Source organism: Geotrypetes seraphini, chromosome 7 (genome assembly GCF_902459505.1).
Source record: "Geotrypetes seraphini chromosome 7, aGeoSer1.1, whole genome shotgun sequence".
NCBI lineage: Eukaryota > Metazoa > Chordata > Amphibia > Gymnophiona > Dermophiidae > Geotrypetes > Geotrypetes seraphini.
Window position 1 is genome coordinate 175,559,640 of NC_047090.1, and position 25,275 is coordinate 175,584,914.

At 44.1% G+C, this 25,275-nt stretch overlaps 1 protein-coding gene across 5 annotated transcripts in view; it reads left to right on the forward strand.

Moving 5' to 3' along the window:
* Positions 1–25,275, forward strand: part of TC2N (tandem C2 domains, nuclear) — a 137,316-nt gene that overhangs the window by 12,850 nt on the left and 99,191 nt on the right. For 4 of the 5 annotated variants that reach the window (XM_033951812.1, XM_033951809.1, XM_033951811.1 and 1 more), the window contains exons 2-3: positions 16,803–16,913; positions 23,590–23,652. The gene's annotated coding sequence lies outside the window, so the exon portion shown is untranslated. Of the gene's footprint in view, positions 1–16,783; positions 16,914–23,589; positions 23,653–25,275 lie in introns of those variants that run through there. The other variant, XM_033951807.1, reaches the window with a different exon arrangement.

Sequence of the window (25,275 nt, forward strand, 5' to 3'; positions counted from 1 at the left end):
TTCTCCTCTCTGCCCCTGGCATATCTCTTGAAATATTTGCCGGCTTGAGCAGCATCCTCTACTTACTGCTCGTGCCGGTGTCGGCATGACATGACTTCCTGGTTGCGGGATCAGAACGTGACCTCAGAAGGGAGCTGATTCCGGCACAAGCAGTGAGTGAAAGACGCTGCCCACACCGGCAAACATTTTAATAGATACGTTGGGGGTGGGGGTGGGGGGCGTTTAAGCAGTGGGGAAGAGTTGGGGGACGCCTAAGCAGTGGGGAAGAGTTGGGGATTGGAAATAGTAGGGGGTGCATGGCGCAGTGATGCGGGGTGCCATCGCCCCCGGGCGCCAACCTCCCTCACTACTCCACTATACTTAATACCACACAATTGGCATTAATTGGACTTAATTGACAGTTAGGTTCCTAATTTGCAAGGAGAAAAGGAAAAACTTAGCTGTCCACGAAGTCCCAGCTGTCTCCAATCATGCTTACTCATAAGCCCCGCTACCCGGGCCTCGTGGACTGCAATCTTTTTTTCACACAATGTTTGTATGTGAGATTTTGGCAAGCTGGATGTGAGGTGTTTTTTGGGGGGCTGCTACTCTGCCTCATTTTTTCACCATTGTTTTTGACTGAGTGAAGACACATAAGTGGATTTTTATTTTTTTTTTGGCCATATGAAGCTTAACTGAGGCTTTTTCTCCACAAATTTTTTCTGTCTCTTTTTTTTTCAATCTGTTGGTGTTTGTGTGATGTGTTGGGGACCTTTCAGTATCCCATAAGACCCTTGAATGTTCGATTTAGGGCGCATTTTGAGATAAACGGTAAATCTGCACCCCATTCTGAGCTCTTCAGGGACCAGGGGATAGAAAACGAATTAAATAAATAAATAAAGCAAAGCTCAAAAGGGAGCATGGCCATGCCGCAAAATTACGCACATAGTTATGGCCTACTTGGGTCAGCGTTCCCAACCTGGGTACCAGCATTTATACCATTTTGTTTTTTTGCAGCAATATGCATATTTTTTCCTGAAAACTTTCCTCCTAGATTCTAAATATGGTGCCCAGATTTGGGGGGAAAACTTTTCAGGAAAAAATATGCATATTTTCAAAAAATCCAAAAATATGTCTGTAAATAATAATAATAATAACTTTATTTTTGTATACCGCAATACCACAAAACAGTTCAGAGCAGTTTACAGGAGATGAGAACTGTACATATGCAATGAAGGTACAGAGAATTAGTTATCAAGTGTATGGTATAAACCAGTGGCCATTACAAAATGATCCAATACCTGTTGCAAGGGGGGGTGCAGAAAGGGGAAAGGAACAATAACCGGGGAAGAGGGGGAGGAAGGGTAGGGAGGGAGGCGAGGTTGAGATTAGTAGTTTGGTTGGGAGGGCGGGAGTTAGAGGAATTTATCAAAGAGGTATGATTTGAGAGATTTCCTGAAGGATAGATAAGTTGGGGCAAGAGAGATGAGGGTGGTCAAGCAGTCATTCCATTTGCCAGCTTGGAAAGAGAGGGTTTTATCGAAGAATCTTTTGTAGATGCATCCTTTTGGGGAGGGGTAGGCAAACAGGTGGGCATTGCGTGTACGGTTAGAGCCTGGGAAGATGAAGTGGCGTGACAAGTATATCGGGGCTGAGCCAGTTAGGGTTTTGAAGCAGAGGCAGGCGAATTTGAAGATGACCCTTGCTTCAAACGGTAGCCAATGAAGTTTTCAAGAATGCTTTTGCTGGCTGCAGAAAAAGAAAAGGCTTTGAAAACACCCTCTTTATATTTATGGGGGAGCAAAAATGGAGAAATAGCACCACAAGGAACTGGTTTTTACTTCTCTTTACCCTAGAGACTGACATTGTCTCCTGAAAGAACCTTGTACATATCTTCTGCAAACAAAGAATAAGCAATGTAAATAATTTTTTTAATACACGAGTTTCAAATGTTTTATCTTGTTCCCTTTAGTAAACATCTTTTCATATCCATTTTGCACAAAGTCTTTGCTACATGTGAAGTTCTGGGAAACATTTACAGCGTAAAATTAAAGGGAAATCTCTCCTATCCAAGAATCAGATACCTATTTTATAAATGCATTTCTTGGGTTTTGAACTAGTGTTAAGTGCATTTTTTTTTTTTTCTTTTAATGCTGCTGTTTTGTTTAGCATTGTGCATGAACATTTACAGAGTGAGAAATGAAAAATATACAAATATTTAGCAAAAAAAGCACAATGGGAGTGCCAACCATGAGTTAGATAGGACTAATTTCACGCTTTTTTTAAAATTAGTTTTCAAAGGTAACTACACTTCCCCCCCCCTCCGTATTCGCAGAAATAAGGTGATCAGCATGGCTGCGAATACAGAAAAACCGTGAATAACTTTACATATGTTTGCGGTTTTTCTGTAAAAAGCCCAAGAAAAGACACAAAACCGCGAATAACATTATCTGTTCCTGTGAAGAAAGTGCCGCGATTTTCTCTGTACAGCACTGAGAGGATCGATTCTTTCTGTGCAAGGCGTAGAGGATCAATTTTCTCTGTGCATCGCTGGGAGCAGCGATGTCCTGTGACGTAAATTTGGGAATAACCGAAACCGCAAATACGGAGGGGGAAGTATGCATTTTTTTGATTAGCTGTTGAAGGTAACTAATGCAGCTGCCACTTGCTCAAGAAATAAGTTAGAAGAGCTAGACTGAGATTTCAGAACCCTTCTTCCAAAATGTCTACTGCCTTCACGTGGTTTGAAACTCAGGAGCAGTAAGTTTGTATCTGGCTCCTGTATAATCGAAGAATTACTGGGAAGTGGGGTTGCACAGTATTGAGCAAGAGCAGCTGGAAAAAGAAATGAACCTTGCAGATAGCAGAAGCCTCAGGTGTAGCCTGACAGGATTTGCTGTTAGCCAGCAGAGAAGACAGGGAGCATCCTGCCCTTTAGAGCAGCGGTCTCAAATAGAGGTCTGCATGGGAACGGGGATCGCGGGAATCCCGCGGGTCCTGCGGGAATCCCCCCTCTGGCCCACGGGACTCCCACGGGGACCCCCCTCTGGCCCACGGGACTCCCACGGGGATGGAAGGCTTTGGAAGCAGGGTTCGTCCATATAATATAATGGACACGTCAGCCTTAGTAAAAGAGGGGGTTTATAAGTTAATTACCTGAACAGAAAACAAAAAAAGGGTTCCACCAAAGAGATTCCACAAGGAAAACAGCAGCGCAAACACAAAAGAAACTGTGGAATTGATGATCTTGTCAGAAGTAATTGCTGCTTTTTATGGGGACGGGCGGAGATGGAGTTAATTCCTTGCGGGGATGGGTGGGGACGGAGAGGATCCTGACGGGGAAGGGTGGAGATGGAGAGGATCCTGACGGGGACGGGTGGGATTTCTGTCCCCGTGCAACTCTCTAGTCTCAAACTCAAACCCTTTGCAGGGCCACATTTTGTATTTGTAGGTACTTGGAGGGCCTCAGAAAAAAATAGTTAATGTCTTATTAAAGAAATGACAACTTTGTATGAGGTAAAACTCTTTATAGTTTATAAATCTTTCCTTTTGGCCAAGTCTTAATAATAATGTTGTCATTTATAGCTAAAGAGACATATGATCAAGAAACTGTTTTATTTTACTTTTGTGATTAGGATAAACATACCGAGGGTCTCGACATAGTACCTGGCGGGCCGCATGTGGCCCCCGGGCGGTGACTTTGAGACCACTGCTTTGGTGTAATGTTTCAGTACACCCTGCATGAACCCTCCCCAACAAAGAAAACCTACCTTTCCTGTCTGCGTGAATTGTCAAACTCCGATACCACTGCCAAATTTCCATTCTTTCATCTCTTTCTCTCCCTCCCTTTCCCTTTTCCACCTCCTCTCTCACTTCAACACCTCTCCTTATCTGCCAATGGAGGATGATTCCCCATTGACCCATCACAAGTTTGTTTGTTGGTTTTTTTGCCATGGCAACAGTCCTTTTCTTCTATCTTTGGGGGCTGGAATCTGGATCTCCAACCCAGCCTGTATTTTTCTTTGCTCTTCCTCTCTTCTTATGATGGGGTCGGACCCCAGAGGTTATAACTCTCTTTTATTTTGCACCATCTGCAGCGTTCTTAACTACATCGATAGCTTCTCTCAATTTCTTTTGCCAGCAGAGGTTGGCTGCAACTTAATTTTCTTCTGCCGTCAGAGTTAGGGTCTCTAATCAGCATGTTTAATATTCCACCGCCATGTCAAGGCTTCTCTATATTCCTTCCTTCAGGGTTGCAGATCCCTGTGGCGCTGACTTCTGCTTGTTTGTTAATGTTTATTTAAAATTTGATACATTGTCTTTTCTAATAAAAGTTCAAAACTAATTAACAAACATTAAAATGGAAAAAAAATCCATTAAATAAGAACATAAGAATAGCCTTACTGGGTCAGACCAATGGTCCATCAGGCACAGTAGCACGCTCTCACGGTGGCCAATGTGCACAGGAAGACTGTGTGTAATGTACACCGTGTTATTTGATCTCCCTGCTTCTCTTCGGGGCCGACCAACTCTCGCCACCCGATGTCAATTCTGACGTCGAGAGGACGTTCTGGCTAGCCAATCGCCTGGCTGCCCGGAACGTCCTTTCCGACGTTAGAATTGACGTTGGGCGGCGAGAGTTGGTTGGCCCCGTGGAAAAGAGAAAGAGGGAGATCTCGGCCTGTTCCCGATGGCGGCAGCGGCAGCAGCCTATTTCCCAGCAGCGGTGGCGTGGGGGAGGGCAGGAAGGAAGAAAGAAAGAAAGAAAGAAGGTTGGGGGGGGACAGGGAGCCAGAAACAATGCAAAAAATGGGACACGGAATCAAAGAAAGACAGACATAGAGAAAGAAAGAAAAAGTTTGGGGAGGGAATGAGGTCTGGAGGAGAGGAAGCATACAGGAGGCTGAAAGAAGAGAAGAAATATTGGATGCATAGTCAGAGACTGATGAAATTACCAAACAAAGGTAGGAAAATGATTTTATTTTCAATTTAGTGATTGAAATGTGCCAGTTTTGAGAAAGAAAAGATATTAAACTTTAAATGTGAGGGCTGCAGAAAAAATAGAGCACTTGGAGGGCCGCAGAAAAAATAGTTAATGTCTTATTAAAGAAATGACAATTTTGCATGAGGTAAAACTCTTTATAGTTTATATATCTTTCCTTTTAACTGTTAAAGGAAAGTTTTATAAACTATAAAGAGTTTAATAACCTCATGCAAAATTGTCATTTCTTTAATAAGACATTAACTATTTTTTCTGCGGCCCTCCAAGTACCTACAAGTCCAAAATGTGGCCCCGCAAAGGGTTTGAGTTTGAGACCACTGAGCTATGCTATCCACTCTTACCAGAATAGGAAAATAACTAGTCATACCATAACAACAGTAGAGATCAAATACAAAGGTCCACAAGACAAATGGTGTTTTAAGGATGTGCCACCTGGCCCAAAACACCACAATCAGAGCACAAACCCATTAAAAGCAAGCTGGAAAGAAAATTAGTCTTCAATGAAACCTTCCTGCATCTCTTTTGGTGATGGAGCCTTACATTAGGGCCATCCCGCTGACTTTTGCTCCATGATCCTCTTGCCTCTTAATAGTAACACTTAGGCATGTTTGCGGAAATGTGTCCAAACAAATGGACCCGCCCTAACAGGCTGTTTCACTTGAGTGAAATGCATCTAAAAATGCACACAGTTTTCTCCAAGAAAATGTTACAAATGAGGGGAAACCCCCCCCCCCCTCTGTTGCATTAAACAATGCAGGGTAAGAATACAGATAAAAAAAGATAGCAACAGAGCCACAAACCAAATGGTACTGTAAGGGCTGCAGGTTTGCAGTGTAATGTGCACAGGAAGACTTTCTTTCTTTCTGGGTTTATAGGGCCAAATGCTCTCAAAGGATATACATAGCTATAAATATTAATGTAATTCATTTTTGTTAACATCGGAAAACAAATGGCATGATATATACTTTTCTTTTGCATACCAACCAAAGGTACAGAAGTACAATTTTTAAATTTCTCCCTGTCCAAGCCCTTCTTCTCTGGGTAAGATATATCCGATACTCCATCCCTCAAATTTTATGCTTAAATATCTTTATCAGCTACATAACAAGATAGTTGGCAGACAGATGATACGTCTCACATACCAGCCTCGAAGCCAAGTAAAAATAAGAACCTTCAAATTTTATTATTGCAATATTTCCCCTATCCCCACCTCCTCATCTTACTACTATAATAATGTTGATACCATTAAAGTACCAAGCAAGTCCACAATACACGCACAACATCTGTGCCCATTTAAAAAAAAAGTCTTTCTGTCCCAAACAACTGAGTGACAGGAGGCTGCTTCGGGGCTTCCTCTGTTGCTCAGCTGTTCAGACTTCCCCTGCCAGCTCTGGGCATGGGTCAAACTCGTCGTTCCAACGACTGATGGGGTGGAATTATGGCAGACCTCCGCAGAACTAATTTACATGCAAACTCACGTGCACATCAATCGTCGTTTTAAAATCAGACAGTTAATCGGCCCCACAGCGACCCATACGGTTTTGACGATTTTAGTGCATCCAGGCTATAGTTGCTCAGATTTCCTGTTAACGCTCACTGTACAACTTGTATCAGGCCAAAGAGAGCTTCCCTCTGAAGGTTTCCGGGTCAGCAATGTCACCTCAGTAACAACTATAGAAAAATAGACAAATATAGTGCAAAATATAGACTGATATAAATTCTCAGAACTCGCCCATTTCGGAGAGAGATCCAAGATGGCAACGGAGTGAGTCACGTTTTCAAGTGGCTCCTGCACTTTACCGGCTATTTCACATTTTCCAACAGGAATTTTACCTTTTCTTATGCCTAAGCGCAGGGGTAAGCAGAGGAGTGTTCTTCCTGCCTCCTCTTCCACTTCCCTGACGCAACAAGCGGATATAACATCTTATGCCGTTCCGGCTGGAGCGGGTGTATCCGCTGACCGAGGTGGGCAGACCTCGGTCTTGGAGGGCGAGGTATCGCTTAGCCCATTGAGGCCTGGAGTTCCTCCGCGTCCTGGGACGATGTCGGGGATGCCTTCAACAGTGCAGGAAGCGCCGGAGCTGATGTCTCCATCGGCGTAGCAAGTCTCACCCCTGACCCCCGGATATGATCTACAGCTTGCCGACCTCCTTACAGCCGACATTGGAGTCCGGAGGAACTGAAACCTGGAGTGAAGCAGGGAAGGAGGAGGCGAAACCAATTGGGGAGTCTCCCGGAATATCTCCCTGCTCCCCTGATAAGACCTGCGGTGATTGATATGGAGGCGATCTGGAGTGGCTACACAAGGTATGCTCCCAGTTTGTTGCCTCAGTACAAAATGCTAGCACTCAATTCAAAACTTTTGAAGAAAAATTCCAACAACAGTGTGATAGAATGGACAAGTTAGAGAAATCAATGGCAGAAGTGAAGGTTTCTACTAACTTACAACTGAAGGAAAAGTGTTTGCTCACTAGGAAAATAGAAAATTTGGAGAATGCAAACAGAAGTTTGAACTTGAGACTTAAATTTTCCTGTCTCTAAATTTCAATCACCTAGCGATTTATTTCATAAGAGCATAAGAACATAAGTATTGCCTCTGCCGGGTCAGACCAGGGGTCCATCGTGCCCAGCAGTCCGCTCCCGCGGACAATAAGAATAAGGAATACGAGTATACAATGTCAGGTGCAACTCTGGGGAAGAGTGAACAAGAAAAGGACCTGGGTGTACTGATAGATAGGACCCTGAAGCCGTCGGCACAATGCGCGGCAGCGGCAAAGAAGGCAAATAGAATGTTGGGCATGATAAAGAAAGGAATCTCGAGTAGATCGGAGAAAGTTATAATGCCGCTTTATAGGGCAATGGTCAGACCACACTTGGAATACTGCGTCCAACATTGGTCTCCCTACCTAAAGAAGGATATAAAACTGCTGGAGAGGGTGCAGAGACGAGCAACAAAACTGGTGAAGGGTATGGAGAAACTGGAATACGAGGATAGACTTATAACACTAGGATTGTTCTCCCTTGAGAAAAGGAGACTGCGTGGGGATATGATCGAGACCTTCAAAATACTGAAAGGAATCGACAAAATAGAGCAGAGAAGATTATTTACATTGTCCAATTTGACACGGACTAGAGGACATGTAATGAAGCTAAGGGGGGACAGGTTCAGGACTAATGTCAGGAAGTTCTGCTTCACTCAGAGAGTGGTTGACGCCTGGAATGCCCTCCCAGAGGAGATTATTGCGGAATCGACCATCCTGGGCTTCAAGAGCAAACTAGATGCATATCTCCCTAAGAGAGGCATATAAAGATATGGTGGACTATAAATTACGCCAGGTGTACACCTGGCGGGGCCTCCGCGTGTGCGGATCGCCGGACTTGATGGACCGAAGGTCTGATCCGGAGATGGCAGTTCTTATGTTCTTATGGCCCCCCCAGGTCCGTCCCTATTCATTTAGTACCTGTATAGTTACCCTCTATCTGTACCCTTCAATCCCCTTCTCCTTCAGGAAGTCATCCAATCCCTTTTTGAAGCCCAATATTGTACTCTGCCCTATCACCTCCTCTGGGAGCGCATTCCAGGTGTCCACCACACTCTGAGTGAAGAACTTCCTAGCGTTCGTTTTGAATCTGTCTCCCTTCAATTTTTCTGAATGCCCTCTTGTTTTTGTTGGCCCTTTTAGTCTGAAGAATCTGTCCTTCTCCACCTTCTCTATGCCTTTCATGATTTTATAAGTCTCTATCATGTTCCCTCTAAGTCTCCGCTTTTCCAAGGTAAAGAGCCCCAGCTTCTCCAACCTTTCAGCATATGAAAGGTTTTCCATGCCCTTTACCATCCTAGTCGCTCTTCTCTGGACCCTCTCGAGTATCGCCATATCCTTCTTAAGGTACGGCGACCAGTATTGGACACAGTACTCCAGATGTGGGTGCACCATCGCTCGATACAGTGGTAGAATAACTTCCTTCGTTCTGGTAGTGATACCCTTTTTGATTATGCCCAACATTCTGTTCGCTTTCTTTGAGGCTGCTGCACATTGCGCCGCCGGCTTCATTGTTTTATCCACCAATACTCCCAAGTCCTTTTCTAGGCTGCCTTCCCCCAGTACCCTCCCTCCCATCGTATAGCTGTACATTGGGTTCCCCTCCACACATGCAAGATTTTACATTTCTCTACATTGAAGCTCATCTGCCAACTTTTTGCTCATACACTCAGTTTGTTCAGGTCTCCTTGTAATTCTTTGCATTCCTCAACAGTTCTGACTCTACTGGAGAGTTTTGTGTCGTCTGCAAATTTTATAACTTCGCACTTTGTCTCTGTTTCCAGGTCATTTATGAATATATTGAACAGCAGTTGTCCCAACACTGACCCCTGTGGGACCCCACTTGTGACCCCTTTCCAGTCCGAGTAGTGTCCTTTTACTCCTACCTTCTGTTTCCTGTCCGCCAGCCAATTCCTGATCCATCTGTGCATGTCCCCTACCACTCCGTGGCTCCACAGTTTCCTCAGTAGGCGCTCATGAGGTACCTTGTCGAAGGCTTTTTGGAAATCGAGATATATGATGTCTATGGGGTCTCCCTTTCATTCTTTCTTAAACTCAGTTTTGAAATTTCCTGAAAATAATATGCCACCGTTACAGAAGTTATATTACTTGAATCTTCCTAAAGAGGATAAAGAAAAAGGAGAAACATTACCAGAAAATTTGGATCTCACTGGTATGTTGGAGACATCTCAAGAAGAAATAGTCACTAGAACCACTTTATTGGTAACTTTTGGTTTTCTTCAAGATAAGGAAGCAATTCTTCGTCTGTTTTATAGGACTGAAAATGTGAAATTTCGTGGATTCAAAATTTCAATTTTTCCTGATGTATCGAAGTGGCCGCAAACCAGACGTAAGAAATTTCTGGCTTGTCATCAGTCTGCCTTGAGTATAGGGAGCAACCTTTCAGTTACGCTTTCCTTGTAAATGCTGCATTACTTATCAGAGTAACATATATTTTTTATGAACCATGAACCTGATCAGTTGAATTTTTTCCTTGAGGGTAAAGCAACTAAAAGAACTTCAGTGACTTCCATGGAATCTCCCAAACAGGCCATTAATTAATTGACTTCAACTGGACTCTGTAATTTAATTTTGAATTATTTCCTGAAAACCAACTTCCCTTGGACTCTCTCTCCTCATATTGTAGACTTTGACTTTAGTTACTAATATGAAATTATTTTATAATTCGATTTATTTATTTTTTCAATTGTTTATTCCCTTTCAAGTATTGTTTATCAACTTGTAAAAAAAATATAAATAAATAATAATAAAAAAAAGAACTCACACATTTCGATCACTAAATTGAAAATAAAATCATTTTTCCTACCTTTGCTGTTTGGTGTTTTCATGAGTCTCTGGTTGCACTTCCTTCTGACTGTGCATCCAGAATTTCTTTCTTTCTGCCTCCTGCATACTTCCTTTCCTCCAGACCTCATTCTGTTCCCCAACCAACATCTCTCTTTCCCTCCATGAGTTCAACTTTTCTTCCTCTCTTCTTCATCCCCATTGGCAACATGTTTCCCTCTCTCTCTCTCTCTCACTACCCTTCTCTCATTCCTTCCTTTGCTGCAAAGGGAGTGAGGAAAGAAAGAGAGAGAGAGATCCAGGGTGCATCTCTCCCACCCCTTCTACTGCCACATCCAACATTTCTCCCTCTCTCATCCCCCGGATCATGTGCAGCCTTTTTCACCACTGCCTACCAGCCCCATGCCCATTTCTCCTTCTATCACCCCTCTCCAGCACAATGCCACATCTCTCCCTCCACCACTATGTCCAACATTCCTCCCCCTTGCATCCCCTTCAATCTGTTCCTCTGTTCCCTCTCCACCATCATATCCATTTCTCTCTCTCATCCTTCTATTCCCCATGCATCTCTACCTCACTCCTCTCTCTATGCCCGGTTTTCCTTTCCCATGTGCACTATCTCTTTCCCTCTCACGCACTCATGCCCAACAATTGTCCTATTCTATTCCCTCCCTCCTATGTCCCAAGTTAGTGTTCCCTTTCTCCCTCACTTCTGTGTCCCATGTTCATCGCATATCCCTTCCTTCTGAGTCATTTGTGCCCAGGACCGGATTTTCCTATAGGCTAACTAGGTTTCAGCCTAGGGCCTCAAGATCCGTGTCACATTTTTTATAAAGGTTAGTACCAATAACAACATGTTTCATTTAACATATTGATATATATCACAGTAATGATGTATTTTATTATCTCTCATGTAATTTACAAACTTAAAAATAGGAGGTGAAAGGGCCTCATAAGTGGAATAGCCTAGGGCCTCTTTTCATCTAAATCCGGCCCTGTTTATGCCCCCTTCCCCTTCCAGCCATTGTCCCAGAATCGTGCCCCTCCAATCCCCCAACACGTTCCTTCTCCCCCCTCCTTTCTCCCTTTGTCCCAGAAAGTTTGTGTCTCCTTACTTGCGGCTTGTTGGGGGGGATGCGCAGCCAGCAGCGGTTCACACGCTGCATATAGCTGACTCGGAAACCCTCTCTCTGACGTCAGAGGGAAGACTTGTGGGTCAGCCAAGTGCAACGTGTGAATTGCTGCCGGCTGCGTGTCTCCCCCCCCCCACTAACAAGCCGCTGAAGGAGCGAGCGCAGAAAGGAGGTAACTGGGAACTTCCCCCCCTGCTGACTGGAAGTCTTTCCTCTGACATCAGCTCCGACATCAGAGGGAAGCCCTATGGGTAGGTTTAAGGAGGGGGGAGGGCAGGAATCCCTGGCAGTGGCTTCAGTGGATGGGGCAACAAGGAGGGATCCCCGACGTTGACAAAGCGGTTTCGATGTTCAAGCGGGCAGGGAATATCCTCTGCGGTAGCTATGCCGCATACCCCCAACATGCGGCCCACATACCCTGTACAGTGTGCTTTGTGTTTGTTTGTTTTTAGTTTTGTGGTTGCCATTATGTATTAAGATTATATTGTGTGTATATGAAAAATGGATGGAAGAATTTGCCATCATGTTTCTCTGTTTCTATTGAATTCAAAAGAGCCTGGGATAGGCACGTGAGATCTCTCGGAGAGAGGAAGAGATAATGGTTACTGCAGATGGGCAGCTCTATGACCTCACAATGCATGTGTAAAGAGCCTTAGCCTATAGGAAGAGGAGATGCAAATGTTATGAGCCTTAGCCAATAGGGTGAGGAAGAGATAATGGTTACTGCAGATGGGCAGACTAGATGGGCCATTTGGCCTTTATCTGCCATCATGTTTCTATGTTTATAATGGGGTGGGGTCAGGGATGGAACTTGGGTGGGTCTGGGGCAGAGCTTGGGTGGGGGTACTCGGTTGATATTTGTTAGACTTAGGGGGTATTTGGCTTGTAGAAGTTGAGAAACACTGCTTTAAAACATATCCAGCTGTGACTGACATGTTACCTGAAAGATCGGACCCAGGTCCCTGCACATGGCAGTGTAAGGCACTGCCCACTGGCTAGCCCCAAAATTTCAAATTTAAGGATGTTCGCCAAATATTGGTGGGTTTGTTACTTTGCTAATGTGTTACTGTTTATTGTCTCTCTTAAGGGATATATATATATATTTTTTTTTTTGTATGGGAAAAAATAGAGGATTAAGATCAGATCTCATGTTACAAGAGAGCATAAAGGATGACACCAAAGATCTATCCAGCCCAGCAACCTGCCTTTGGCTGTGGCCAGTCTAGCTACAGTACTTGGCAGAATCACAAAGACTAGATCAGTCCTCCAATTAACAGTGACTCGTCAAAGTCCAAATGGCTAATAAGGGTTTATGAACTTTTCTTCCAGGGCTCTTGTCTAAACCCTTTCTAAACCCCACCGTGAAATCTGCTTTCGCCACATTCTTTAGCAAACAATTTCATAATTTTGCTGCACAATTCCTGTTTTCTTAGACTCTTTTTAAAAAGTTCTCTCCATTAGTTTTACGTCCCCTAGTTCTAGTATTTTATCCAAAGGTAATGGCCCTGATTCTATAAAAGTTGCCTAAAGTTTAACTGGCACTGTTAATTGAGCAGCACCATTAAAAACCAATTTTAAAAATGTAATTTTGGGGTATCTACCTATCTCAGTAGGTGCGATGTAGGCATCTACCCAAAATGTAGGCATGGTTAGGGAGAAATGTTGGATGTGGCAGTGGAAGGGGTGGGAGAGATGCACCCTGGATCTCTCTCTCTTTCCTCCGGAAGTTGCGTCAGAGGAGAAGCTTCTGCCCACACACGCACGCGACTGCACGCACACTCCAGCGGCTTTCAACAAGTCTGAAACCTTAAAACACACCGCGAAGGTAAGGGGGAGGTAGGGAGATAAATAGATTCGGGTGGGTAGGAAGGTAGGAAGGAGGGAGGGGGGCCGCGCGCGATCAGTGATCGCGCGCGTTCCCTCCCTTAACTGCGGGGACAAGGCCATTCACCGCTCCACGGGGCGGTGGATGGCCTTGTCCCCGTACCTGCGGTGAGCATCTTTCCCCCCTCCACCATTTTGGTGGGTTACCTGCGGCTACTCGCGACTAGCCGCGGGTAACATCCACCGTGTCATTCTCTAATGCCTAACTCAATTGAGGCACTGCTAGGTGTGATTCTATAAATAGCGCCTGTTTTTTGAATGATATGCAGTAGATATCTTTTATGCTGTTTATAGAATCAGGCCCTAATAAGTACATATTTACCTGATCCAGCCCATTCATGATGTCATAGACCTATATTAGAACCTTTTCTGGTTCCATTATACTTCTTTTGAAATGAGTGAACCAGAAGAGCATACAGTACTCAAAGAGTTGTGTTTTACGTAACATACATTTTTATTTATATATCGCAAAAGCCTTTCAGTTCTAAGCGGGTTTACATAAGAGGTAAGGCTGACCAGAGTCAGCGAGCTATAGCTTAAATACATACAGTATAAATTGGCAGGCAGTTAACAAGGAAATAGGAATGAGGTAACAAACTGGCCTTTACATGGAGGTAAACATGGCCAGTTGACTTGTCAGGAGCAATTAGTAGTAGAGTTTTACAAGATGAGGAACTGATCAACTTCATGGGGGTACAATATATCTTGGCAGGAGCTGTTAATAATGGAAGTGGCAATTGTAATTGAGATATCCAGGTCAGGATATGATCAGTTCCAACGGTATTTTAGAAAAGCACCTTGTGTGTGTGTGTGTGTGGGAGGGGGGGGGGGTCAAGCACCAAGATCACAACACGGAGGCAGGAGCAGAGATGATGCCAGCATGAAGATTCAGGGGTTGGAGAGACCAGGAGGCTTGCTTAGACCACCAAAGTCATTTGTGAGTTCAGAGGGTAGGCGGGCCAGTGTGCCCACAAGAAACTAGGGATGTTTTGGGGATCACGGGATGGGGGAGCCAGGGGTCCACTTGAGTCATTAAAGACATAGTTTTTCAGGAGTATCTTGGGCTGGAAATTGGGGAGTCAGGTTATAATGTTATAATGCCGCTTTATAGGGCAATGGTCAGACCACACTTGGAATACTGTGTCTAACATTGGTCTCCCAACCTAAAGAAGGATATAAAACTGCTGGAGAGGGTGCAGAGACGAGCAATGATGATAATAAAAAGGTATGGAGAATTTGGAATACAAGGAACGACTTAAGAGACTGAGATTGTTCTCCCTTGAGAAAAGGAGACTGTGAGGGGATATGATCGAGACTTTCAAAATACTGAAAGGAATCGACAAAATAGAACAGGAAAAAAAATTATTTGCAATGTCCAATGTGACACGGACAAGAGGACATGGACTGAAGCTAAGGGGGGCCAAGTCCAGGACAAACATCAGGAAGTTCTGCTTCACGCGAGTGGTGGACACCTGGAATGCTCTCCCAGAGGAGGTTATTGCGGAATCCACCGTTCTAGGATTTAAAAGCAAACTAGACGCACATCTCCTTACGAGAGGCATAGAGGGATATGGGTGACTAAAATTACACCAGGTGAACACCTGACTGGGCCTCCGCGTGTGCGGAGAATGATCCGGAGATGGCATTTCTTATATTTTTGTGTGTTAGGTGCCATTGATTTGTGTTTGAGTCCTAGCGATTTGTGCTTGTCTGGTAAGGTCCTCTAGCGTTGTCTCCATAGTTGTTTTTAGTGTGTTCAGCCATCTGATTGCAGATTGCCCTCTATGCCTGGTTCCTTCGATCTTCCAAAACACGATGTCCTTCTCCAGTGATCTCTCGTCTAATGGTGTGAGCAAAATACAACAGTTGTAACACATCATGTGGACTTTTGAGTGAATCGATTAGTTATTCTGGCTGTCCATGGCACGCATAAAATCCTTCTCCAGCACCAGTCTTGTTTCCGTAGTGTCAAGCATTCACATCTGTACGGATGCAAAAGCTGAACACTTCTTGTATTATACTTATTTTCATGCTACTTGGTTACTGCGTTTGGGAGTTCATTTTTGGTTTATGCTTGTGTTAGGAAGCTGTGCATTAAGCATTAGTGCATGGTTCTAATGCAAGCTTACTGCATCAATCACACAATTTGGGAACTACTTTGGCCTGGATGATACTGCAATAGAGAACATAAACCTAAGAATAGCCTTACTGGGTCAGATCAAAAGTCCATCTAGCCCAGTATCTTGTTCCCAAAGTTAGCCAATCCAGGTCACAAGTACCTGGCAGAAACCTAAGTAGCGGCAACATGCTACTGATCCATGGCAAGCAGTAGCTTCTCCCATGACTGTCTCAATAGAAGACTATGGACTTTTCTTCCAGGAACTTGTCCAAACCTTTTTTTAAACCCATCTATGTTAACCGCTGTTACTGCATCCTCTGACAATGAGTTCCAGAGCTTAATTATTTTTTGAGTGAAAAAATATTTCTTCCTGTTGGTCTTAAAAGTATTTCCCTGTTACTTCGTTGAGTGTCCCCCTAGTTTTTGTAATTTCTGATGGAGTCAAAAATCGATTCACTTGTACCTGTTCTATACCACTCAAGATTTTGTAGACTTCTATCACATCTCCATTATTTTTCCCAAGCTGAAGAGCCCCAACCTCTTTTAGTCTTTTTTTCATACAAGAGAAGTTCCATTCCCTTTATCATCTTGGTTGCTCTTCTTTGAACCTTTTCTAATCCCACTATATCTTTTTTGAGATACGGTGTCCAAAATTGAACACAATACTCAAGGTGAGGTTGCACCATTGAGTGATACAGAGGCATTATAATTCTTAGAGAGACAAAGGGATAGGCATAATAGATTCTGCTAGTGTATTAACCAGCTGTGATTGCTGTAAACTAGTACTTCAATTGATTTGTACAGGTGGCTCTTAAAAAAAGGACACTGCAAATAAAATAAGGTTAAGGGATCGTGCCTTGTTTACAAGTCATAAGAATGATCATTAAAAAAAAAAATATGCCATTGATTCTGATGTCTGTTATCTTTATATTTTATTGCTGTGAAAATATTCCTCCTATTGTGTTTTAATCATGCATTTTTATCTTATGTTGTTTTATGTTTGTTTTAAATGCATATTTTAATTTGTGTATATTGCGTACGCATATTTTTAATATATGCGTATATTGCATTTTAATATATGTGTAGATTGTATATTGCATATTTAAATGCATATTCTTATCTATGTGTATATTGGTTTTAGTGTCCCTTGAGGAAGGCATGTTCAGATGCCAAAACTTGGATCCTTGTTGGGACGAGTATTTGAGAAATAAAGATACTATCAGTTGAAAGGACATCTCTCTTGCCTTTTGGTTTGTTCTGTTTCCACAATAAGGCAAGGCTTTCTCTTCTTGGTTTGTTTCAGGATGGTCCGTTTATGACATGGTTTCTCTTCATTGCAGATTTCATTAATTGAGTGCTCTGAGCTTCCAAATGCCCGAAGAATGATCATGCTTTGGTTAGCAAAATGGAACTATGTCGGCTAATCGGGTGTAAATGAAATCACAAAATTGGTGAGCAGATTTTCTGTTACTGTTTGGATTGTTGCATGTTTATGTTGCTATGGAAAAGGGCCTATTCCAGGCATAAATCCAGTTGAAGATAAAAGTGTTACCTTTTTGAATGCCAATCCCAGCAACCTGCCACCTGACTCGCTCATACTATTGTGTGCATTGGCTAGCCGGTGTAAGCAAGACAAACACTGTAAGAGTCGCATTCCAATTGCATTATGACTTGTATGCTAGGCATAACAAGATGATGCCAGAGTAAACGCATTCCAATTGCATTATGACTTGTATGCTAGGCATAACAAGATGATGCCAGAGTAAAACTGGCCAACTCCAGCGGTGAGGAGAATGCTGGATGCTATGAAGAAATGTTTAGAAAACCGGCTTTTGCAACTGCATTTTTATTTACTTTGTTTGAGAAATTTTAAGATAAGAATCTGCAAATATTCTTAAGCAATTGAGACTTCAGAACCAAGAAAGTATTTTTAGTAAGCACTAGTGGTGTAGTGAGGGGGGGGAGGGGAGCAGTCCACCACGGGTGCTGGCACCTCTTTCACAACACCCCCTTTCCCCGCCATGCGTGTGCGCCCCTTCCCCGTACCACTTTAATTTTCCCAGCGTGAGCAGCATCACGAACTTGCTGCCCGCGTCAGTGTCGGCTCTCTCTCTCTGACGTCACTTGCGGGTCCCGTGCCTAGGAAGTGACCTCGGAGAGAGAGAGCCGACAATGATGGTGGGCAGCAAGTTTGCGATGTTGCTCATGCCGGGAAAATTAAAGAGGTACCAGGGAAGGGGCCCGCGCACAGCAAGGGGGGGGGTCAGAAAGGAGCAGTGGAGGGGCAGAGAAGAGGGTGGGGGAGGGGCGCCATTCACCCTTGCTACGCCAATGGTAAGCACCAAGGAACTGATGGACTGCATATCTATGGGGGAAATTCTTAGGGCCTGATTCTATATATGGTGCCTAAACAATCAATGCCGATCCTAATGGTACTTAGTGCAATTCTATAAAAGCATGGGCCATATATAGAATTGTGCTTAGTGGCTATATGCATCATAACTTTGACAACCTGCCTGAAGTATAATCATCAGTCCACACTTGATATTAACAATCGGTCCAATACAAAAAAAGTCTTCTTCATAAAGTATCAAAAAAGTAAAAGTACTTAGCTTGAAGACGGTACTTTCACAGCTCACAACATCAATGCAGTCGTGTTTTGATCCTTCTGCCCTTCATCAAGTATGAACTCCGTCAACTTCTTCAACCTCCATGGAATTAGCGGCACAAAATATACACAACAAACTCTGACACATGGAAAATCGCACATGGTGACAAAATCATGCGTGCTTTTACAGAATACTGTAAGTTTCGCACATCTCTGATGCACTTAGACACCCACAGTTGCGTCAACTCTTTGGCTGGCAATAAGTATAGGTTCCTAAATGTTAAGTGCGTCGATACCATGTTGTGCTTATATTCAGTAACTAAACCAAGGCGTGTACCACACGGCCCAGAGTGCTTAAATGGGAGTGCCCTGCTGTTGAGTTGCCTCCATAGAGTGCTTTGGAGCAGGTGTAAATTTGTGCAAGAGCATGTGTTTGCTGTTAGGCCCTGTAATAATCCCCATCTTAAACAGACAGGTTTCAGCCATAAATCATACAAAATGTAGACTAGAGAGTTGCGCGGGGACAGAAATCCCACCAGTCCCCACCCGTCCCTGTGAGGAATCCCACCCGTCCCCGCGAGGAATCCCCTCCGTCCCCGCCCGTCCCTATAAACTTCAGAAATAGTTATTTCATTTAATTATGCTACTGAATTAAAGGCTCTGGTAGAAACCCATTTACAAATAAGCAAAAAGACTTTATTAATTTGAAAATATTAATTGGGAAGAATACATACTTTGTAAATGGGTTTCTACCAGAGCCTCTAATGTTTATAAATTTTTATCAACACAACTAATATACTACTTTATCCTGAAGCAAAAAAAAAAAAAAAAGAAATAGAATTATTTTCCTACCTTTGTTGCCTGGTTTCTGCTTTCCTCATGTTCTCATTCAATTCCTTCCATCCACTGTCTCTCTTCCTTCTGCATCTTCCATTTGCTCTGTTACTGTGCCTCTCCCTTTCTTCCCCCTTCCAAATTGGTCTGACACCATTCTTCTTCTCTCCGCTCCCCCCATAGTCTGGCATCTCTGTCTTCTTCCCTGCCAGCATCTTCTCCCCACTCTCTCTTCCCCATTTTCTTTCAGCGTCCTTCTCCCCCCTCTGTCTTCCAGTGCTTTCAGTGTCCTTCTCCCCCCTCTGCTTCCCCATGTCCTTACAGCGTCCTTCTCCCTCCTCTGTCTTCCCCATGGCCTTTCAGCGTCCTTCTCCCCCCTCCGTCTTCCCCATGTCCTTCTCCACCCCTTTGTCTTCCCCATGTGCTTTCAGCATCCTTCTCCCCCCTCTGTCTTCCACAAGTGCTTTCAGAGTCCTTCTCCACCCCTTCGTCTTCAGTGATTTCAGCGTCCTTCTCCCCCCTCCTTCTCTACCACCCCGGGTGCAGCACAGCTGGCCAGGTCCCCTTACTTTTGTGGCGCTTCCCCGACCGACCGACAACAGCCCCGGTCCGACAAACCTCCCTGCCCTTAACCGCGAATCTAAATTACCTTCTTACAGCTGCTGTAAGAAGGTAATTTAGATTCGCGGCTACAGGGCAGGGAGGATTGTCGGACCGGGGCTGTTGTCGGTCGGTCGGGGAAGTGCCACAAAAGTAAGGGGACCTGGCCGGCTGTGCTGCAACCGGGGAGGACCGCCCCCCTCCCTTGGTAGCCACGCACTTGAACCGCGAGGCTACTCTCCTTCTCCTTACTTGCCCTGCCTGCAGCACAGAGCCGAACGGAAGTCTTCCCGACGTCAGCGCTGACGTCGGGAAGACTTCTGTTCGGCTCTGTGCTGCAAGCAGAGCAGGTAGAGAGAAGAAGAGCCGCGCGACTGAGTACATCCAGCCCCACAGGAACCCCGCGACCCTATGGGGCGTCCCCACGGGATTCCCGCGACCCTAGGGGGCGTCCCCACGGGACCCCGGGACCCGAAGGGGGAACCCGCGGGTCCCACGGGATTCCCGTCGTCCCCATTCCCGTGCAGCTCTCTAATGTAGACACCCACAATGTTGATATCCATCCCCCCACCCTGCTTCCAACTTCCTCTGATCATCTAACTCCCTGACCCGATAATCCCCTTCCCCAAATCCAAGCCTCACCCACATGAACCCAAAGATATCCTACCACCATCCTTCCCCCAACCAGAACTCTACCACTCTCATTTGCTCATAGTAGCTGGTTTCATCCCAATCATTTCTGTCGTGGTTGTCTGTAACCAGCACATCTGAAAACAAGTGTACTAGCACAGCTGGGTATATCATGCTTTCCTGCCTGGCATCTAACTGAAACAAATTGGGACTTTGATTTCATTTCTGGTGATGACGTGCAACCTTTTGTGCGCTGAGGATTTTGCCTCAGGCTTGACGGAACATCTGTGGCATATAAACTGTCTAAGATAATAGAGTTCAGAACATTCAAAGACAACTTGGTTGGCAGAAGTTTTATCAGTGCTTTGATGGGGTGTGTCATCAATAAATTCCTTATTGAGGAGGGAGAACATATAGAGCTCGAGTGGAGAAAAGGATCCTTAGCTTCCCATCCTGACATAACCAGATTACTGAAGGGAACATTGTGGTGTCATTCTCCCATCCCCTACATGGAATCTTAATGTTGTTTTACGGGTCCTCTGTAATGCCCCGTATGAATCCTTACAGCATGTCTCACTGTTGGATATTACAGTCTAGAGTAGACATGGGCAAACTACGGGCCATATCCGGCCCGTTTAGGTTTTTAATCCGGCCCGCAGCATCAGAGGCGGCCGTAGTTTGCCCATGTCTGCAGAGTCGAGACTGCAGAATCGTGTCTCACTGTGTTCTCTTGCTGCACTGGTGCCTGGCACCTCTGTAGCAGCAGCGACTTCAGCCAGTAACCTGGAATATCCCCAATACCGTTTCACACAATTGAAATGGCTTTAAAACGCACAGACAATAAGGCAGAAACCAGAAGAATTGCCCTATAACTCTCCAGCCTGCGTAGTGGTACGCACCAATCAGAAGAGAGTACTCAGCGACCAATACCTAACCGCGTCCAATGCGCTCCCCAGGAAGTGAGTCACTGGGCTTTGCAAGGTCCTTGCAATGAGCAGCAGGGTGGTGGGGTCCCCGCTGCACAGTCTGTGGAAGTGGGACATTTCGGTCTCGGCCGTCTTGGCTCAACTCAACTCATTATAAAGGGTAAGGTAGGGTCGTTGCACAAGTGGCTGGGGAGGGTGAGAGGGATAGCTCATTTATTTGACTGGAACATTAAGTTCAGGTTTGTTTGACCTGTAATGGAACCACCTATATTAAGCCCGATCTTCATAGGTGCCAACTAGAAGGGAGCTCATAGATTCCATTTTGAAGAGCCAAAAGCTGAAAGCAGTGAAATATCAGTGTTTGGAGTTTTCAGCCTTTCTTTTTATCCACTTCTCAGTAAAACGGGAAGCCCTTTTATTGACTCTCATCATACTGACTTTTTTGTCTGGATCATGAGTTTGGCTCTAGCATGGGCAGCAAAGAAATATATTTGGTAGTTTGTTTGTTTTTTTCTTTTAAACCTGCCTAAGTCCCAATAAATATTGCAGTTCTTGTCTTAAAGCCTGTACAGATTGGTAAGACTAGCAACTCTGGAGAAAATCTCACGGTACCTGAAGGTATCACTATCTTGGCTATAGCCTCAATTCTCTAGGGGGACTATCATAATCTTGGAGGAGAGCCCAAATCTGTAGAGAAATATGAGTATCCCCAGGATGAGTGCTCAGATCTGAAGAGTCTAAAAAACAAAGTAGCTGAATCAAAGGCCCAGATTCTCAAAACTTTAACGCGGCCTCTAAACTGGTTTCAGCCGCCCAGTCCTTCAGGGAAAAAGCCATATATGTTACAGACACTTCGTAAAAACATAAATCTGCTACTAAATGAGTTTCTGCCAGGTAATTGTGACCTAGATTGTCTGTTCCCCTGGTGGCCCCCATCCCCAGATCACCCGGCCCCTCTGTCAAATTTAAGAATCCATAGTGGTCCACAAGTCAAAAAGTTTGCCCACCCCTGGTCTAGATGGTTTTCCTGATGACTGGTGCCATGGCAAGAAGAGTTTAGGAGCTCCAGGCTCTCTCATGCAGGGAGCCCTTGCTCAGATTTGTCTATGCACTGTGCCTTCCTTTCTACCAAAAGTGATCTTGGTCTTCCACATAAACAGGAAGTCTGGCCTCTGGCATTCCATGCTACAAGCATAAAGAAAGAAGACAAATTATTGGTGTTACTTGATATGAGGAGAGTTGTTCTCCATTATCTTGAAGTGACAAATTAATTTTGTCTTTCAGAGCATCTTTTTGTGTTGACCAACCTTAGCAAACGGGGAAAGCAAGTCTCAAAGGTGTCCATTTCCAGAGGGATTTGCAAGGTTATTTCATCTGTGTACAATAGCTGTGGTAAACAGCCACCTATTTCCTTGAATCCCACCAGAGGCGTGGCCTCATCATGGGCAGAATCCCAGTTATTTCTGCCCAAGGAAATTTGTAGAACACATATATGGTCCACCTTCCATACTTTTATAAAATTTTACAGAGTGGACGTGGCAGTACAAATGGATACCACCTTTGGGTCCTCAGTGCTCGCAGCAGGTTTATCTGCCCTGCCCTTGACTCAATGGACTGCTTTGGTACATCCCAATTGTCAAGCCTACTGTACCCTTTGCACTAGAAGGGAAGATTAAGTTCTTACCTCGATAATCTTCTTTCTAGTAGAAGGATACAGTAGGCTTGATGGCCCCCCTGTCAGATGTTAAGTTAGCCTGTTTTCTACTTCAGACACATATGGGTGTTTCCAGATACTTGTCTGTGAATGACCAAATGAGAAAAGATGCTTAATGTACTTCTGTTAAACAAGTAAGAAGAGTTATCTGTTAGCACTATAGAAAAACCTTTGGGAGAGGCTATAGGAGCTGCATAAATGTCTACTAATTTCACTCAGGTGACTTGTTTGGCTCCACCTTTGTTTATGATATGTATACATTGGTTTAATTAATTGTTCTTGTTGAATTGCCAGGGAGTTCCCTTCACCCTCCTTGTTCTTTCTCCTTCTTAGGGATTATCCATTGCTTTGGTACGAACTGAGGAACTGAGGCACTGCCCAGTGACACAAGAAGGCGGAATTGAAAAATGTAGATGTTGCCTTCTGCAAACCTCGCAGGTGAACGAAAGAAACCCACTTGTCAAGCCTAATGTACCCTTCTACTAGAAAGAAGATTATCAAGGTAAGAATCTAATCTTCCCTTCATAAAATCAGCATATAGACATCTAAATGACAGTTTTCAGGTGTCCAAAACGGGAATAAAGCTTCTAAAGTAACCACCTTTATAAATACTCTGGATGATGGTGAAAGGTAAAACATTGATATTGGTGGTGTGTCATTGAAAAATAAATTTCCAATACTCTTGGTGAATTGGAACATATTCATGAGTATTCTTTAGATCCAAGAATATAAACCAATCATTCTGAATAAGAAGTGGTAGGAGAGTTGTTAATGTGTTCGTATTGAATTTTTCTTTTTTTTATTAAAACATTTAGACTCTGAAGATCTAGAATGGGAAGTAGTCCACCCACCTTCTTGGGAATAAAAAAGAATCTCAGGTAATAACCTTGGTCTCTCTCCAAAATAGGCACCTCTTTGATTGCAAAGGCTAGCAAGAGGGAATTTACTTTAAACTATAGTAATGGCAGATGCTGATAAATATATTTTTGTATAGCCAGTGGTGCCTTTTGAAAAGACATTTGTGAAAAATTATTGTAACACTGTTGCACTATTATGGGAACACATTTAACCATTGTGATGGGATTTGCAAGTATGCACAATCTGGAAGAACCTTTCATCCACTGAATATTGGTCAAAGTTGCAGATGATTCTTTGAAGATGATGGAGTTATAGAAATTTGTTGCTTTTTCTTCTGCAGCCCTTGTTGTTGTGAATTTGCTTGATTTGCATGTTGTTGCTTCATGATCTTTTGATAATGGGTTGGAATCTTCTTTAAAATGATTGAAAATATTGTTGATAATATGGATTCCTGTAGAAATTGGGATAAGCTCTAGGAGACAAGACTCCAGGGTTAGTAGGATTAAAAGACAATTCATGGGTGGTTGAATAATGATATTTAACCAAGGAAGACCCTGTTCTCTACATTATCTCAAAAGAGATTATGGCCCAAACAGGGAGCATAGCCCAGCCTATCATGAAGGACCTCCCAAAAGCTGAAAGCTTGAAGCCAGATTGTTCATATACCAACAGCAATTTCAGCTCCCTCTTAAAGCATATACTAAAGTCAGAGGGAGAATTAGAAGTCCTTGAGCATGCGCAGATGAATGCTCAAGGCAGGCAGGCAGAAGCCGGAAGATCTTCTAGGCACACGATCTGTGCCTGCGCTAGACGGGGGGGAGGGGGGGAAGTTTAAGTTGTTCGGGCAGGGGGGCGGTTCGCACGGGGGGGGGGGGGGTGCTGGTTGGAGCGGGGGGGAGCGATGCCGGTTATCGGGGGGGGGGGGGGGACTCACTTTGATAAACGAGCATTTTGGATTACGAGCATGCTCCTGGAACGGAATATGCTCGTAATCCAAGGTACCATTGTAGTTTTAAAAATAGTTTGGACAAGTTAATAGAAGAAAAGTCCATAGTCTGCTGTTGAGACAGACATGGAGGAAGCCACTTCTTGCCCTGGATCGGTAGCATGGAATGCTGCCACTGTTTGGGATTTTGCCAGGTACCTGTGACTTGGATTGGCCTCCGTGAAGACTGGATACTGGGCTAGATGGACCATTGATCTGACCCAGTAAGGCTGTTCTTATGTTCTTATTTGATTGGCAGTTCAGAGAAATAAGCCTCCCCCAGCCCAAAATGGGCCAATGTATTTCTATGGGAGAAGCATTCCATCTTCTGAAGCATAGACACATGCACATAGCATGGATTCACTAGAGGCAGATCTCGTCAGACAAATCTGATCAATTTATTTGACTGGGTGACCAGAGAATTGGATGGAGAGAGTATGCTAGATATAGTGTATTTAGCAAAGCCTTTGAGAGTGTTCCACCCAGGCATTCAATAAATAAACTGAGTGCCCTTGGTATGGGCCTCAAAGTGACATACTGGGTTGAGTGGAAGGCAACAGAGGGTAGTGGTCAGTGGAGATGGCACTGAGGAAAGGGATGCTACCGGTGGTGTGCCTCAAGGTTTGGTTCTTGGGCCTGTTCTTTTTAATGTTTTTGT